Genomic DNA, 15,859 nt, shown 5'->3' with positions numbered 1-15,859 from the left:
TGTTAAATGAATGAATGAACAATGGTGGCAATTATCATGGCCAAATGCATTGCTGAGTTTCCACCACCCAGCATAGCAGCTACTCCTTATGTTAGGGGACTCGAGGAAGGCACCCCAGTATGGGGTCACACATCTGCCTGCCACACAGCAGATTCTCCAGGGGTGGCTGCAGCCTCTCTGGTTCAGACAGTTCACTCCATGAACAGAGGCAGGTTGAGCAGAGAGCCACAGGGAGACATGGGGTGCAGGACACCCCAAGCTGATCCTCCTTTGCCTTTCTGTTCCCAGAAACTCCACCAAAGGCAAGAATAAACCCTTTGAACTTACATTTAGAAAAAAAGAAAAAAAAAGAACCCTTTTTCTTTGAGGCTCTCACTGTGAGAAGTAGGCAGAGCCTGTGGTTTCCCGGCCTTGCTGGTGGCCCCCCACGTCTGCCCCTTCCTGGGTTGCCCCAAAAGGCTTGCAGGCGCCTTCAGATCAGTGGTTTTTTTCACAGAAGCATTTGTGTTTTCTTTCCCTTGGCTTCACATTGTCTTTCTTGGAAAGCATTGCAGATGTTGGGCACAGTCAGAGCAAAGGGACGAAGCTTCAAACGATGACTGCGCATCTGTGAGGCTTTCCAGCCAGGAAGTTGCAGGACCCCTTGGGGCTCTAGGTTTCCAGACACCTGAGGGTCTTGGCCTTTGATTCTGGTGAACAGACCTAATGTTCAGGTCTTTTGCCTGGAAGTAGCCGTTCTACACTATGACTTCCTGGTGTCTGGTGGGGCTCTGGGACTCAGCAGGCCAGTGGACCCAGGCCCCAGGGCCTCCACTTCTCACTGGCTAAGTAAGCATCACCTATAAAATGGGAATAACAATGCTACCTTCAAGTGGGTGTTGCAACAATTGGCTAATGCATGTGAAACTCTCCAAGGGGGAAAGGGACTTAGCTTTTATAGTCATCCTTCAACATCCTTAGGAGATTGGTTCCAGGCGCCACCACAGACACCAAATATGCAGATGCTCGTGTTCCTTATATGAAATTTTGTAGTATTTGCATGTAACCTGCACACCCTCCTGTGTAATTTCAATCTTCTCTACAGTACTTAAAATATCTGGTGCAATATAATTGTTATATAAGTAATTATTACACTACACTGTTTAGGGAGAAGAAGAAAGGAACATCTGTACATGTTCAGTACAAATGCAAGAGTTTTTTCAAATATTTTTCAATCTGAGGTTGGTGGAGGCCAAGGATACAGACGGATGACTGCATTTGCACCCATTCAGATGCAAGGGAGGTACAAGGCACGGTGGGTCAGAATATCCGGGTTCAAGTCTGGCTCAGCCGTTACTAGATGCACAACCTTGAGCAGGTTATTTCTCCTGTGTGTGTAAGTCTTCTCCCATGAAGTTGTGGATGATGTAAGGATTCAGTGGGATAAAACATAAAGAGCTGTAAGTTCCATGTTTAATATGCAGTAACAGTTTGAGATGTATCTCACTTGTAAACAATTTCAGTAAATGATAGTTGTGTTAGTCACCTTTCCATCACTGTGAGAAAAATATCCGAGAAATCAACAACTTATAAGGAGGAAACATTTATTTTGTTTCAGAATTTTCAGAAGTTTTCTTCCATGCTCACATGGCCACATTGCTTTGGGACCTGTAATGAGGCAGAGCATCCTAGCAGGGAGCATGTGGCAGAGAAGCAGCTCGCCTCACTGTGATCAGAAAGCAGAGAGAGAAAGGAAGGGGCTGGGTCTCAAGATCCCCTCCAAGAACACGCCCCCAACAACCTAACTTCCTCCAACTTGTCCCCACCTCTTAAAGGTTCAACCACCTCCCAACAGTGCCACAGGCAGGTGACCAAGCCTTTAACACAAGGGCCTTTGGGAGACACTGAAGATTCATTCATTCACTCACTTCTTACCACTATAATATCCTATTATTTAGATCTGGCAACTAACGGATACTTTGTAAGTTTAAAAAACAAAAACAAACAAACAAACAAAAAAAAAAAAAAAAAAAAACAGAGGCAACTGATGATACCACAGGTTGAGGAGATCATAGAGCAACTAGAACTCTTGTGCACTGCTGGTGGGAATGTGAAATGCCCCAGACACTTTGGGAAACAGTTTGGCGGTATCTTCTAAAGTTGAACATCCACTTCTCCTATGACTCCACACTCCTGCATTTAAGTATTTACCAAAGAGAACCTAAAGCTTATATTCACACAAAAACCTATATGCAGACTCAAAAAGTAAATCACACTACACACTTATGCTTCCATTAGACAACATTCATAAAAGGCAAAACTATGGGAGAGGTAGTTAAAAGCAAGCACCCCAACAGATACTTGTACGCCGATATTCATAGAAGTATTATTCACAATAACCAAAGATAGAAAACCATCCACATGTCCATCAACTGCTGAATGGGAAAGCAAAATGCAGCATATGCATATATATTATGCAGCCTTTAAAAGGAAGGGAATTCTGGCACACGCTACAGCATGAATGAACCTTGAAAGTATTATGCTAAGTGAAACAAACCAGACACAAAAGAACAGATGTTGGGTAATTCATATGTGCAGTATCTAAAAGAGGTCAATTCATGGAGACAGAAAGGAGAACAGAGGTTGTCGGGGTCTTGGGGGAGGGGCATTATAGTTTAATGGGTACAGGGTTTCTGTTGGATGGTGTAAAAGTTCTGGAAATGAATAGCAGTGCTGGTGGCACAACATTGTGAATTTCTTTAATGTCATTGAATTGTATCCTTAAAAAGGGTTAAAGGGTAAATTTTATGTTGTGTGTATGTTATCACAATTTGTTTTAAACTATAAAAACAGAGAACAGATTGTCAGGGACTTAGGATAAAGTCGAATGAGGGAATTTGAGCAGAGGAGGGGTGATGGAACTCTTCTGTATCTTGATTGTCATAATGATCACATGACTATTCTTTTTTTTTTTTTTTTTTTTAAATTTTTTATTGTTGGCTGTTCAAAACATTACATAGTTCTTGATATATCATATTTCACAATTTGATTCAAGTGGGTTATGAGCTCCCATTTTTACCCCATATACAGATTGCAGAATCACATCAGTTACACATCCATTGATTTACATATTGCCATACTAGTGTCTGTTGTATTCTGCTGCCTTTCCTATCCTCTACTATCCCCCCTCCCCTCCCCTCCCCTCCCCTCCCCTCCCCTCTTCTCTCTCTGCTCCCTCTACTGACATTCGTTTGTCCTCCTTATATTATTTTTCCCCTTCCCCTCACTTCCTCTTGTATGTACTTTTGTATAACTCTGAGGGTCTCCTTCTATTTCCATGCATTTTCCCTTCTCTCTCCCTTTCCCTCCCACCTCTCATCCCTGTTTAATGTTAATCTTCTTCTCCTGCTCTTCGACCTTACTCTGTTCTTAGTTACTCTCCTTATATCAAAGAAGACATTTGGCATTTGTTTTTTAGGGATTGGCTAGCTTCACTTAGCATAATCTGCTCTAATGCCATCCATTTCCCTGTAAATTCTATGATTTTGTCATTTTTTAATGCAGAGTAATACTCCATTGTGTATAAATGCCACATTTTTTTTATCCATTCATCCATTGAAGGGCATCTAGGTTGGTTCCACAGTCTAGCTATTGTGAATTGTGCTGCTATGAACATCGATGTAGCAGTGTCCCTGTAGCATGCTCTTTTTAGGTCTTTAGGGAATAGACCGAGAAGGGGAATAGCTGGGTCAAATGGTGGCTCCATTCCCAGCTTTCCAAGAAATCTCCATACTGCTTTCCAAATTGGCTGCACCAATTTGCAGTCCCACCAGCAATGTACAAGTGTACCCTTTTCCCCACATCCTCGCCAGCACTTGTTGTTGTTTGACTTCATAATGGCTGCCAATCTAACTGGAGTGAGATGGTATCTTAGGGTGGTTTTGATTTGCATTTCTCTGACTGCTAGAGATGGTGAGCATTTTTTCATGTACTTGTTGATTGATTGTATGTCCTCCTCTGAGAAGTGTCTGTTCAGGTCCTTGGCCCATTTGTTGATTGGGTTGTTTGTTCTCTTATTGTCTAATTTTTTGAGTTCTTTGTATACTCTGGATATTAGGGCTCTATCTGAAGTGTGAGGAGTAAAGATTTGTTCCCAGGATGTAGGCTCTCTATTTACCTCTCTTATTGTATCTTTTGCTGAGAAAAAACTTTTTAGTTTGAGTAAGTCCCATTTGTTGATTCTAGTTATTAACTTTTGTGCTATGGGTGTCCTATTGAGGAATTTGGAGCCCGACCCCACAGTATGTAGATCGTAGCCAACTTTTTCTTCTATCAGACGGCGTGTCTCTGATTTGATATCAAGCTCCTTGATCCATTTTGAATTAACTTTTGTGCATGGCGAGAGAAAGGGATTCAGTTTCATTTTGTTGCATATGGATTTCCAGTTTTCCCAGCACCATTTGTTGAAGATGCTATCCTTCCTCCATTGCATGCTTTTAGCCCCTTTATCAAATATAAGGTAGTTGTAGTTTTGTGGATTGGTTTCTGTGTCCTCTATTCTGTACCATTGGTCCACCCGCCTGTTTTGGTACCAGTACCATGCTGTTTTTGTTACTATTGCTCTGTAGTATAGTTTGAAGTCTGGTATCGCTATACCGCCTGATTCACCCTTCCTGCTTAGCATTGTTTTTGCTATTCTGGGTCTTTTGTTTTTCCATATGAATTTCATGATTGCTTTCTCTATTTCTACAAGAAATGCCGTTGGGATTTTGATTGGCATTGCATTAAACCTGTAGAGAACTTTTGGTAATATCGCCATTTTGATGATGTTAGTTCTGCCTATCCATGAACAGGGTATATTTTTCCATCTTCTAAGATCTTCTTCTATTTCTCTCTTTAGGGTTCTGTAGTTTTCATTGTATAAGTCTTTCACCTCTTTTGTTAGGTTGATTCCCAAGTATTTTATTTTTTTTGAAGATATTGTGAATGGAGTGGTTGTCCTCATTTCCATTTCAGAGGATTTGTCGCTGATATACAGGAATGCCTTTGATTTATGCGTGTTGATTTTATATCCTGCCACTTTGCTGAATTCATTTATTAGCTCTAATAGTTTCTTTGTAGACCCTTTTGGGTCTGCTAGGTATAGAATCATGTCATCTGCAAATAGTGATAATTTAAGTTCTTCTTTTCCTATTTTGATGCCTTTAATTTCTTTCGTCTGTCTAATTGCTCTGGCCAGTGTTTCGAGAACTATGTTGAACAGAAGTGGAGAGAGAGGGCATCCCTGTCTTGTTCCAGATTTTAGAGGGAATGCCTTCAATTTTTCTCCATTCAGAATGATGCTAGCCTGAGGCTTAGCATAGATTGCTTTTACAATATTGAGGTATGTTCCTGTTATCCCTAGTTTTTCTAGAGTTTTGAACATAAAGGGATGCTGTACTTTGTCAAATGCTTTTTCCGCATCTATCGAGATGATCATATGATTCTTATTTTTAAGTCTATTGATGTGGTGAATAACATTTATTGATTTCCGTATATTGAACCAGCCTTGCATCCCAGGGATGAATCCTACTTGATCATGGTGCACAATTTTTTTGATAAGTTTTTGTATCCGAGTGGCCAGAATTTTATTGAGGATTTTTGCATCTAGGTTCATTAGAGATATTGGTCTGTAGTTTTCTTTCTTTGAAGTGTCTTTGTCTGGTTTAGGTATCAGGGTGATGTTGGCCTCGTAGAATGAATTTGGAAGTTCTCCCTCTTTTTCTATTTCCCGAAGTAGCTTGAAAAGTATTGGTATTAGTTCCTCTTTAAAGGTTTTGTAAAACTCTGCTGTATACCCATCTGGTCCTGGGCTTTTCTTAGTTGGTAGTCTTTTGATGGTTTCTTCTATTTCCTCAATTGATATTGGTCTGTTTAGGTTGTCTATATCCTCCTGACTCAATCTGGGCAGATCATATGACTTAAGAAATTTATCTATGCCTTCACTATCTTCTAATTTATTGGAGTATAAGGATTCAAAATAATTTTTGATTATCTTCTGTATTTCTGAAGTGTCTGTTGTGATATTGCCTCTTTCATCCCGTATGTTAGTAATTTGAGTTCTCTCTCTTCTTCTCTTCGCTAGCATGGCTAAGGGTCTGTCGATTTTGTTTATTTTTTCAAAGAACCAACTTTTAGTTTTGTCAATTTTTTCAATTGTTTCTTTTGTTTCGATTTCATTAATTTCAGCTCTGATTTTAATTATTTCTTGCCTTCTACTTCTTTTGCTGTTGTTTTGCTCTTCTTTTTCTAGGATTTTGAGATGAAGTATGAGATCATTTATTTCTTGGTTTTTTCTTTTTTTAAGGAATGAACTCCAAGCAATGAATTTTCCTCTTAGAACTGCTTTCAATGTGTCCCATAGATTCCGATATGTTGTGTCTGTGTTTTCATTAATCTCTAAGAATTTTTTAATTTCTTCCTTGATGTCTTGTATAACCCATTGATCATTCAGTAACCTATTGTTCATTCTCCAAGTGATGTATTCTTTTCCCTTCCTTCTTTTATCGTTGATTTTCAGTTCCATTCCATTATGATCAGATAGGATGCATGGTATTATCTCTACTCCTTTATATTGTCTAAGAGTTTCCCTGTGACATAATATATGATCTATTTTTGAGAAGGATCCATGTGCTGCTGAGAAAAAAGTGTAACTGCTTGATGTTGGGTGGTATACTCTATATATGTCAATTAAGTCTAGGTTATTAATTGTGTTATTGAGTTCTATAGTTTCCTTATTCAACTTTTGTTTGGAAGATCTGTCCAGTGGTGATAGAGGTGTGTTGAAGTCTCCCATGATTATTGTATGGTGGTCTATTAGACTCTTGAACTTGAGAAGAGTTTGTTTGATGAACATAGCTGCACCATTGTTTGGGGCATATATATTTATGATTGTTATGTCTTGTTGGTGTATGGTTCCCTTGAGCAGTATGTAGTATCCCTCTTTATCCCTTTTGATTAACTTTGGCTTGAAATCTATTTTATTTGATATGAGTATGGATACTCCTGCTTGTTTCCGAAGTCCATATGAGTGATATGATTTTTCCCAACCTTTCACCTTCAGCCTATGTATGTCTTTTCCTATCAAATGCGTCTCCTGTAGGCAGCATATTGTTGGGTCTTGTTTTGTGACCCATTCTACTAGCCTGTGTCTCTTGATTGGTGAGTTTAAGCCATTAACATTTAGGGTTATTATTGAGATATGGGTTGTTCTTCCAGCCATATTTGTTTATTTATGTTACTAAACATGGTTTGTTTTCCTCTTTGATTATTTTCCCCCCTTTAGTGTCCTACCTCCCACTGTTGGTTTTCATTGTTATTTTCCATTTCCTCTTCCTGTAATGTTTTGCCAAGGATGTTTTGAAGAGATGGTTTTCTAGCTGCAAATTCTTTTAACTTTTGTTTATCGTGGAAGGTTTTAATTTCATCTTCCATCCTGAAGCTTAATTTCGCTGGAAACACAATTCTTGGTTGGAACCCATTTTCTTTCAGTGTTTGAAATATGTTATTCCAGGATCTTCTAGCTTTCAGAGTCTGTGTTGAAAGATCAGCTGTTATCCTGATTGGCTTACCCCTAAATGTGATCTGCTTCCTTTCTCTTGTAGCTTTTAAAATTCTCTCCTTATTCTGTATGTTGGGCATCTTCATTATAATGTGTCTAGGTGTGGGTCTCTTATGATTTTGCACATTCGGCGTCCTGTAGGCTTCTAGGATTTGGGGTTCTGTCTCATTCTTCAAGTCTGGGAAGTTTTCTCGTATTATTTCATTGAATAGATTGCTCAATCCTTTGGTTTGAAACTCTGTCCCTTCCTGTATCCCAATGACTCTTAAATTTGGTCTCTTGATGTTATCCCATATTTCTTGGATGTTCTGCTCATGGTTTCTTAACAGTCTTGCTGAGCTGTCTATGTTCTTTTCAAGTTGAAATACTTTATCTTCATTGTCTGATGTTCTGTCTTCTAAGTGTTCTACTCTGCTGGTAGTATTCTCAATTGAGTTTTTAAGTTGGCTTATTGCTTCCTGCATTTCTAGGATTTCTGTTTGTTTGTTTTTTATAACCTCTATTTCCCTGTGTAGTTGATCTTTTGCTTCTTGGATTTGTTTATGTAATTCATTGTTGAAGTGATCTTTCATTGTCTGATTTTGCTGTCTGATGTCTTCCTTGAGACTCCAGATCATCTGAAGCATGTATATCCTGAATTCTTTATCTGACATTCCATCTGCTGCAGCTATTACCTCTTCTAACGTTGAGTTGACCTGCATTGCTTGTGGTCCTTTCTTTCCTTGTCTCTTCATACTGTTCGCGTTCCTTTCTACTTAGTGAAACTGTTGTGTTATTGAATTTTCCCCCTATATATTTATATTGGTCTTGTATAGTTGCAAAGTCTCCCTCGCAGGCGCAGGCGGCGGCTCTGTCCCTCTGCGGGCCGCTAGGCTTGTTCTGTGGGTGGTCACAGTTCTGTCTACTTTGCAGGTGCAGGCAGCGGCACTGCCCCTCTTCAGGCCTCTGGGGCTGTACTGCCAGTGGGTCGCAGGTCCGCCTACCTTGCAGGTGCGGGGGGGGGGGGCGGCTCTACCCTTCCTCAGGCCACTGGGCCTGTTCTGTCTCTCGGTTGCAGGTCTGGCCTGTTCTGATGGTGGTCACAGTTCCACCTACCTGGCAGGCGCGGGGGGTGGGGGGCGGCTCTGCCCCCCAGCAGGCCCCTGGGCCTGCTCTGTGCGTGGTCACAGTTCCCTCTACCTTGCCGGTGCAGGGGGAGGGGGCGGCTCTGCCCCTCAGCAGGCCGCTGGGCCTGCTCTGTGCGTGGTCACAGTTCCCTCTACTTTACCGGCGCAGGGGGAGGGGGCGACTCTGCCTCTCAGCAGGTCGCTGCTCCTCCTCTGCCGGTGGGTCGCAGGCCCGCCTACCTTGCAGGAGTGATTGGAAGCTCTGCCCCGCCGCGGGCCACTGGGCCTTTTCTGTCCGTGGTCACAGTTCCCCTACCTGGCAGGCGCGAGGTGTGGGGGGCGGCTCTTCCCCTCAGCAGGCCGCTGGGCCTGCTCTGTGCGTGGTCACAGTTCCCTCTACCTTGCCGGTGCAGGGGGAGGGGGCGGCTCTGCCTCTCAGCAGGTCGCTGCTCCTCTTCTGCTGGTGGGTCGCAGGCCCGCCCACCTTGCAGGAGTGATTGGAAGCTCTGTCCCACCGCGGGCCACTGGGCCTTTTCTGTCGGTCACATGACTATTCTTTTATCCAAATGCAAAGAACCATATACCAAAAAGAATGAATTTTCCTCCGTGCAAATTTAAAAATGATTTTGTAAAAAGATAGAGATGCTCCAGCTGGGCTCTGACTGTATTTGCTGGTTCATTCATTTAGCCAACAAATATTTATTAATTCCACCTGTGTGCCAGGCACAGCGCCAGGAATCGAGTCCCCAGAACCCTAGGGATAGACATGGGGTGGATCTCGAGACAGATGAGCTGGAGGAAATGAGAACCGTGTGGCCATAGTTATAATTGAGATAAAAATCATGTCAGTAAGTTTTCCCTTGGAGACTATCTCTGAAATCTGGTGGCTCTGGATGCTTTAATATCTTGTCAAGTGATTTTTTAGTTAAATATTAAATATGTTTGCACAGCAGTCCCTCACCCCTGCCTCCTTGGGTCTGCGTCCCTTTGATGCTCTGTTTTTTGGTTTTTGTTTTTTTTAACATCCTTAGTTTTTGGTTTTGGTTTTGTTTTGCCTGTTTGCTTTGTTGCCCTGCCCCTATGCCTTGAGGGGCGGGGGATGTTTTAAAACAAAGAAAGCAGCTCACATTTGAATTTCCTTTGCCTCCCCCAGAGCAGGGGCTGGAGGAGACCCCCATGGAGGGTCTCATCCCCCCAGGCCCCAGTATTCAACCTGCTGTCAGCTGTTTCCTCCCATATTCCCAGTGAATGAGCTAAAAGAGATGGTTCCATCATTAAAAAAAAAAAAGTTTGGCTTTGAATAAAAAAATAAAATAGGGAAAACATTGACCCCATATACTTGAAATTCTTGGGCTGGGTTAGCTTCAGACATGGCTGATCACGTGGCTAATTAGCTTTATCAGGATCCTCTGTCTCTTTCTCTCCCTCTCCCTTCTGAAGTCCTGGCTACCCCTTGGACACCTGAACCTTCCTCCTCTGTGCCCACCACTCACAGCTGCAGCTCCTCGGGATGTGAGAGATAAGGCAACAGACACCAGAGCCTAGCAACGCTGACCTTCTGCTTAGAAACACCACCCTCTATGTCAGTCATTTTACTCTCGTTATTTTTCTTGTGAAAAGCATTTTCACTTCTGTGTTCATCAGCTCTGCACGGCTGTAATGCAATACCCAAGATAATTGACTTACAAAGAGAAAAGGTTTATTTTGGCTTATGGTTCTGGCAGTTCCAATCCATGATCAGTGGGGTCCTGTGACCCTACGGTGGCCCATCACGGTAAGGAGTGAGCGGTAGAACAAAGCGGCTCACCTCCTAATCAGAAAGCAAAGCAGAAGAAACAGGAAGAAGAAGAGACTAGAGTCCCACTGTCCCCTCCATGATAATGCCTCCAGGGACCTAAGGTCCTCCTCACTTCTTGAGGGTTCTACCACCTCTCAGTAGCGCCACCCTGAGGACAAAGTCTTTAACACTTGGGCTTTGGGGAGACACTTATACTACCGACATCAATTTGCCTCCTATTGTTTACATTTGTCATTTATAATGATCATCCCAACATTGCCCAACGAGGACAGTGGCCTGATGAGCGTGGACAGACCATAGCGTCAGAGGTGGATGTATCTGATCTCACCAAGGGCCGTTTAGCTGTCACGGTTTCTGTGTTGTGATAACTCTGGCTTCTCACAGGTACTGAATTGTCACCGCACTTAAGATTATGTTTTTGCTCCTGCTACGTAAGTCTGATTTATTGCAGCCTTAAATCCTTAAATCCCTGTGCAACTTCAAACCTTCAAGACCCCTTCAGTGACAGCCCCTGGGCTGAAGTCCAAGCTCCAAACACAGCCCTATCTCTTACTTGTGTTCACCTGCTTGGACCGTGCTGGCTCTGGCCAGTGGCTTTGTCCAGGCCTTGCCCTCCTCCTGAAATGCCCTTCTTCATGATAACCATCTCCTCCTTCCAGACCCCACCCAGGGGTCTCAGATCAATTGAACAATTTTGCCCTGCGGGTCAAATTCTTCAACTGTGGGATCTGTCCTCGTAGAGCTATACTAAAATTTATTAAAAAATCTGTTGTGATCAACCCCTGCAGGTCAAATTTGAATTTTTTTTCTTTAGTGGTTCTATTTTTAAGAATGTTTGCAGTTCACCTCTCCCTGTGGACAGATGTTTATTTCAAGAAACACTGCAGCCTAGGATTGTTGACACTTCAAAATTTACTGCCTATTTTGAAACACGTAGCTCTGCCTCGTCCGACCATTCGTGCGTGGGCTGTATCTAATAACAGTCAGCCTCTCTTTGGTTCCCAACCTGCTCAGCCTAACCATAGTGATGCCAGTGTGCGTATGGCGTCCATCAAGACACATTGGAACAAACGTGAGCAAAGCACAAGCCTACAAGGAGTTTAGCACATCATGTTGGCTCATATTTAATCAAATTTATGTGACACTATCAATTTGGAAAGAATGTTTTCAATTGCCTTTGCGTATACCAATCAGTACAATTTTCTGTTAACGAATAAGATGTTTCCTTTCCCTTCATATATTAGAACAGTTTCCCTGGCAACTAATGTGATGCTCCAAATTTCTATTTTAGTGTGTTTTAGAATAGATAGGCAGAGACACAAACTATTTAATTGTTCCAGGGTCTCTTCCTCTGTGAAATCCTCCCTGCCCACCTGGTGGGGCCAGATCCTCCGTCCACAGACCCCCTGGAGACTTGATCTCAGCCACTTCATGCTTGTATCTGACCCACTACAGCACACTTGACCACATCTGCCTCCGTCCACAGTTCCTGATTTTATCTGCAGGACCAAATAAAAAAGCATTTATTCAATTAAACTGAAGGCAGAAGGCTGGGAGTGTATTTTAGTGTAGAATGCTTGCCTAGAATGTTTGAAGTTCTGGGTTTGATCTCTAGCAAAGAGGAAGGGTTGGGGGGGAGAAAGAGAAAAAAGGAAAGAAAGACCCAAGAAGAAAAAATACTCACATTTTCAGTCCAGGGAACGTTTTAGTCTCAAGAGCTATAACTTTGAGCCTAAAACTTCCCCGCTAAGCTCCCAGCAGCCAGAGTAATGATCATCAGTGGGTCCCCTTTGTCCCCATGGGGTATTATGGGACCAAGCTCAAGGTGTCCCAATCCCTGTGTGTATCAGAAGATGCTCCAAGTCCAGGTTCCTGAACTTCACTCCTGGGGAGTCTCCTTCAGCAGGTCTGGGATGGGACTCAGGAATCAGCACTTCCTAATCTGCCCCTGGTCATGGTGCTGCCTGACCTGGTGTGGCCCCAGAGCCTGAGGACTCCGTGTACACCAACATGGTCACACGACTTCATTTAATGTTCATTTCCAGCGGCTACTATAACAAATTACCACACACTTGGTGACTTGAAACAACAGAGTCATTTCCTTATTGTTCTGGAGGTCAGAAGTCCAAAATGGGTCTTACAAGGGAAGGAGTGGGGGACTAGTGTCTAAGTGGCTTCAGGGCTGGTTCCTTCTGGCCTTTCCCAGCTTGTAGAGGCTGCTGCATTCCTTGGCTTGCAGCCAGGTCACTTCAGACTCCCTGTAGTCTTCACCTCACCTCCTCTGACCTACTGTCCTTGTTCAAAAGGACCCACTACACTACATAAAAAGGACCCATTACACTGGGCCCACCTGGATGAGCAGGGTCATCTCCCCGTCTCAAGGTCCTTAATTTAATCACATCAGCAAAATTCCTTTTGCCATATGTGTTAGTTTCCTGTGGCTACAACAGTATGGCCAGGCGCAACTTACTGCCAGGATTTTGTTCCAGAAATGTGTCATTAGATGATGTCATCATCTCAAGAACATCATAGGGTGTATTGACAAACTGGGAAGGCTATGATGTCAACAGAGCGATATCTTTTTCTTTTAGCAGTTCTGGAAATTGAACCCAGGGGCACTCTACCACTGAGTCACATCCCCAACCCTTTTTATTTTTTGTTTTGAGTCTCACTAAGTTGCCCATACTGGCCTCAAACTTGAATCCTCCTGCCTCAGCCTCCCTAGTAGGTGATATAATCTTATGGGACAACTGTCATATATGTGGTCTGTCATTGACTAAAATTTATTATGTGGCAATGAGCCAATACCACAAACTGGGGTAGCTTAAGCAACAGAAATCTCTCAGTTCTGTAAATCAAAAGTCCACAATCCGTGTGTTGGTCTGGGCACACAGGCTCCCTCCAAAGCCTCTAGAGGAGACTCCTTCCTCACCTCGTTCAGCAGGCCTTGGTGTGCCTTGGTTTGCAGGTGCATTACTTCTGGTTCTGCCCTCTTCCCTCTGTGGCGTCTTGGGTCCTCTCCTTTTTTTTTTTTTTTTTTAAATAAGGGCACCAGTCCTCTTGCATTTGGTGCCCACTCTGATGCACCATGCTCTCATCTTAACTAATTATACCGACAAAGGCCCTATTTCCAAGTTAAATCACATTCTGAGTTTCCGGGTGGATGGGAATTTTGGATGATGCCATGGAACTCAGGATGCCATAGAAGGTAACATCGTCACAGGTTCTAGGCTTCAGGACACGGAAACCTCTGGGGATCATTATTCTGCCTACCATACTGATCATCCTACAATTAGATTGGGCAGATAGTTAAACCCCCTTCATAGTCAAGGAAACAAAGATGGTAGTGCGGGGGACACCCACTTGTCCCGTGCCATCAGAGCCCCAGCATAGCTGCAGCCCCGACCTGCTTCATCAGCAAGTCGATGCCCTGCAACCACACTAACAGGCAAAAGGGGTGAGTGCCCTGTGTGCATAGGCAGAGAGGGGAGGAAGGGAGTGAGATTTATTGAGCCCTCCTTTATTCCATTTAGTGTGTCATCCTATTTAATTCCTACAAACAGTTCTGAAGGGTCCATACATTAGTCCCATTTTACAGATGAGAAAACTGAGCCACAGAGACATTCCTGGTTCATGGCTTAGGAATGGCCAAGCTGGGGCTTGAACTTGAGTCTGCCACACTCCAGGCCTGTGGGTGGCCCTGCCAGCCTGGCTATGATTTGCGGAGGCTCTACTCACCCCTTCCTGGGGACAACATGCACGACCTAGTGCAAAACAGGGCAGCCCAGCAGCCTGTGAGCTCCAGGACAGGCTGCATCCCAGAAGGCCTCTGCCTGTGCGACAGGTGGCCCCTTGGTGCCGAATCTTTGACGTTGGCTCAATGAACACCAGGGAAGCCCCAGATGCTCAGCTGTCGTGCTCCTTTGAAGTTCATGCCAAATAGTCTTGGGCCAGAGCCCAGAGTGCTGGCCAGTGACAGGAACATGTCACAGAACATGGACATTGAGAGAGTCACTTAACCTGACTTCAGCTAACTAATTCCCCTCAGCCTTGTCATTCGGAGCCTGCTCTGACCCGCTTATAACCTTGGGTGTCACTTTGTGTCTCTGGGTCTCAGTTTCCCTGTTTGTAGCTAGAGGGGTTAATAAGACAGCAATCCCTCTCCATGTCAGGAAGCAGGCATCTGGACTTGGGGAAAGAAACACTAGTTCATTTGCTGTTTGTCCAGTGATGGGAACCCTCAAGCCACATGGTCCTTTGAGCAGCCCCAGACTCCATGCTTAGGCCAAAACACTGTGTGTTTTGAAATGAACTAAATTCTTCAAGCAGGGAAAAAAAAAAACCAGTGCTATTAACACAAGTGTGTCCGTTGAAGATCCTTGGGGAGCAAGACAGAGAAAGGCTCTCTTCAGCACTCCTGGGTTGGGGGAACAGATCCACCTTGAAGCATAGTAAGTTCCCTCCAGCTCAGAGTGGCTCCAGGTTGAGAACTCATGGTCAATTCACCAGGCAGGAAACAGGCATCGTTCTGTGCCAGTCTCTGGGTTGAGCATCCGGCCACGGGGGTCATTCAGGCCTCTAAACCGGGCTTGACCTCGGGAAGCTCCAGGCCTCACAATGCAGCCAGACAGGGGCACCATGTTCCATGTCAAAGCCTTGGGCTTCCCCTGTCTGTCCCAGTCTGTGAGATATTATTATCCTTTGTCTTGGTCTGTTCTCTGTTGATATCACAAAATACCCAAGACTGGGTAACTTGAAGAATAGAGTTTTCTTGGCTCACAGCTCTAGAGGCTGGGAAGTCCAGAGCATGGCTGGCAACTGCTTGGGTACATCGGGTGCAGCCCTTCTTGCTGTGTGATAACGTGACAAAGGGCATCACATGGCAAGACCATGCTCAAGTCTCTTTCCTCTCCTTATAAAGCCACTAATGCCATCACAGGGGCCTCACCCTCATTACCTCATCCAATCCTAACTACATTACCTTCCAGAGGCCCCACCTCCAAATGCCATTAACATTTGAACCTGAGGATTAAATTTCAACATGGTGGAGACAATCATTCCAACCATAGCATCCTTCAAAGACTTTACCCCCACTCCTCCTCCTTCCTGGAGCTTCCTGTTCCTCCCGCCCTCCCAGGTCTTGTCTGGGTGTTGGCAGTCTGAGGTCACATTCAGCACCTGATGGGACAAAGGAGTGATGTTCTGTCCTTCCTTTTAGGGCCAACTGTGTTGGGCAGGGTGGTGGTGGGTCCTCTCCCCTCCCTGGCACCCTGGTATATTTATTGAAAAGAGGAAAGAGAGTCTTGATGGATGGTTTTTATCCATCACTTCCCTGTGCATTTGAGCCCTTCTCGTGCCATCTGATTAGCATGAGTG

At 43.9% G+C, this 15,859-nt stretch overlaps 1 protein-coding gene across 1 annotated transcript in view; it reads left to right on the top strand.

Annotated features, from left to right (window-relative positions):
• The window catches only part of Col23a1 (collagen type XXIII alpha 1 chain), a 359,610-nt gene that overhangs the window by 177,660 nt on the left and 166,091 nt on the right, over positions 1 to 15,859 (top strand). The window lies entirely within an intron of this gene.

Source organism: Marmota monax, unplaced genomic scaffold (genome assembly GCF_021218885.2).
Source record: "Marmota monax isolate L192 unplaced genomic scaffold, Marmota_monax_Labrador192_F-V1.1 WCK01_AAM20220418_F8-fsc00199, whole genome shotgun sequence".
In the NCBI taxonomy this organism is placed as follows: domain Eukaryota; kingdom Metazoa; phylum Chordata; class Mammalia; order Rodentia; family Sciuridae; genus Marmota; species Marmota monax.
The sequence above is the reverse complement of the archived record's forward strand: the minus strand, read 5'-3'. Positions and strand labels throughout refer to the sequence as shown.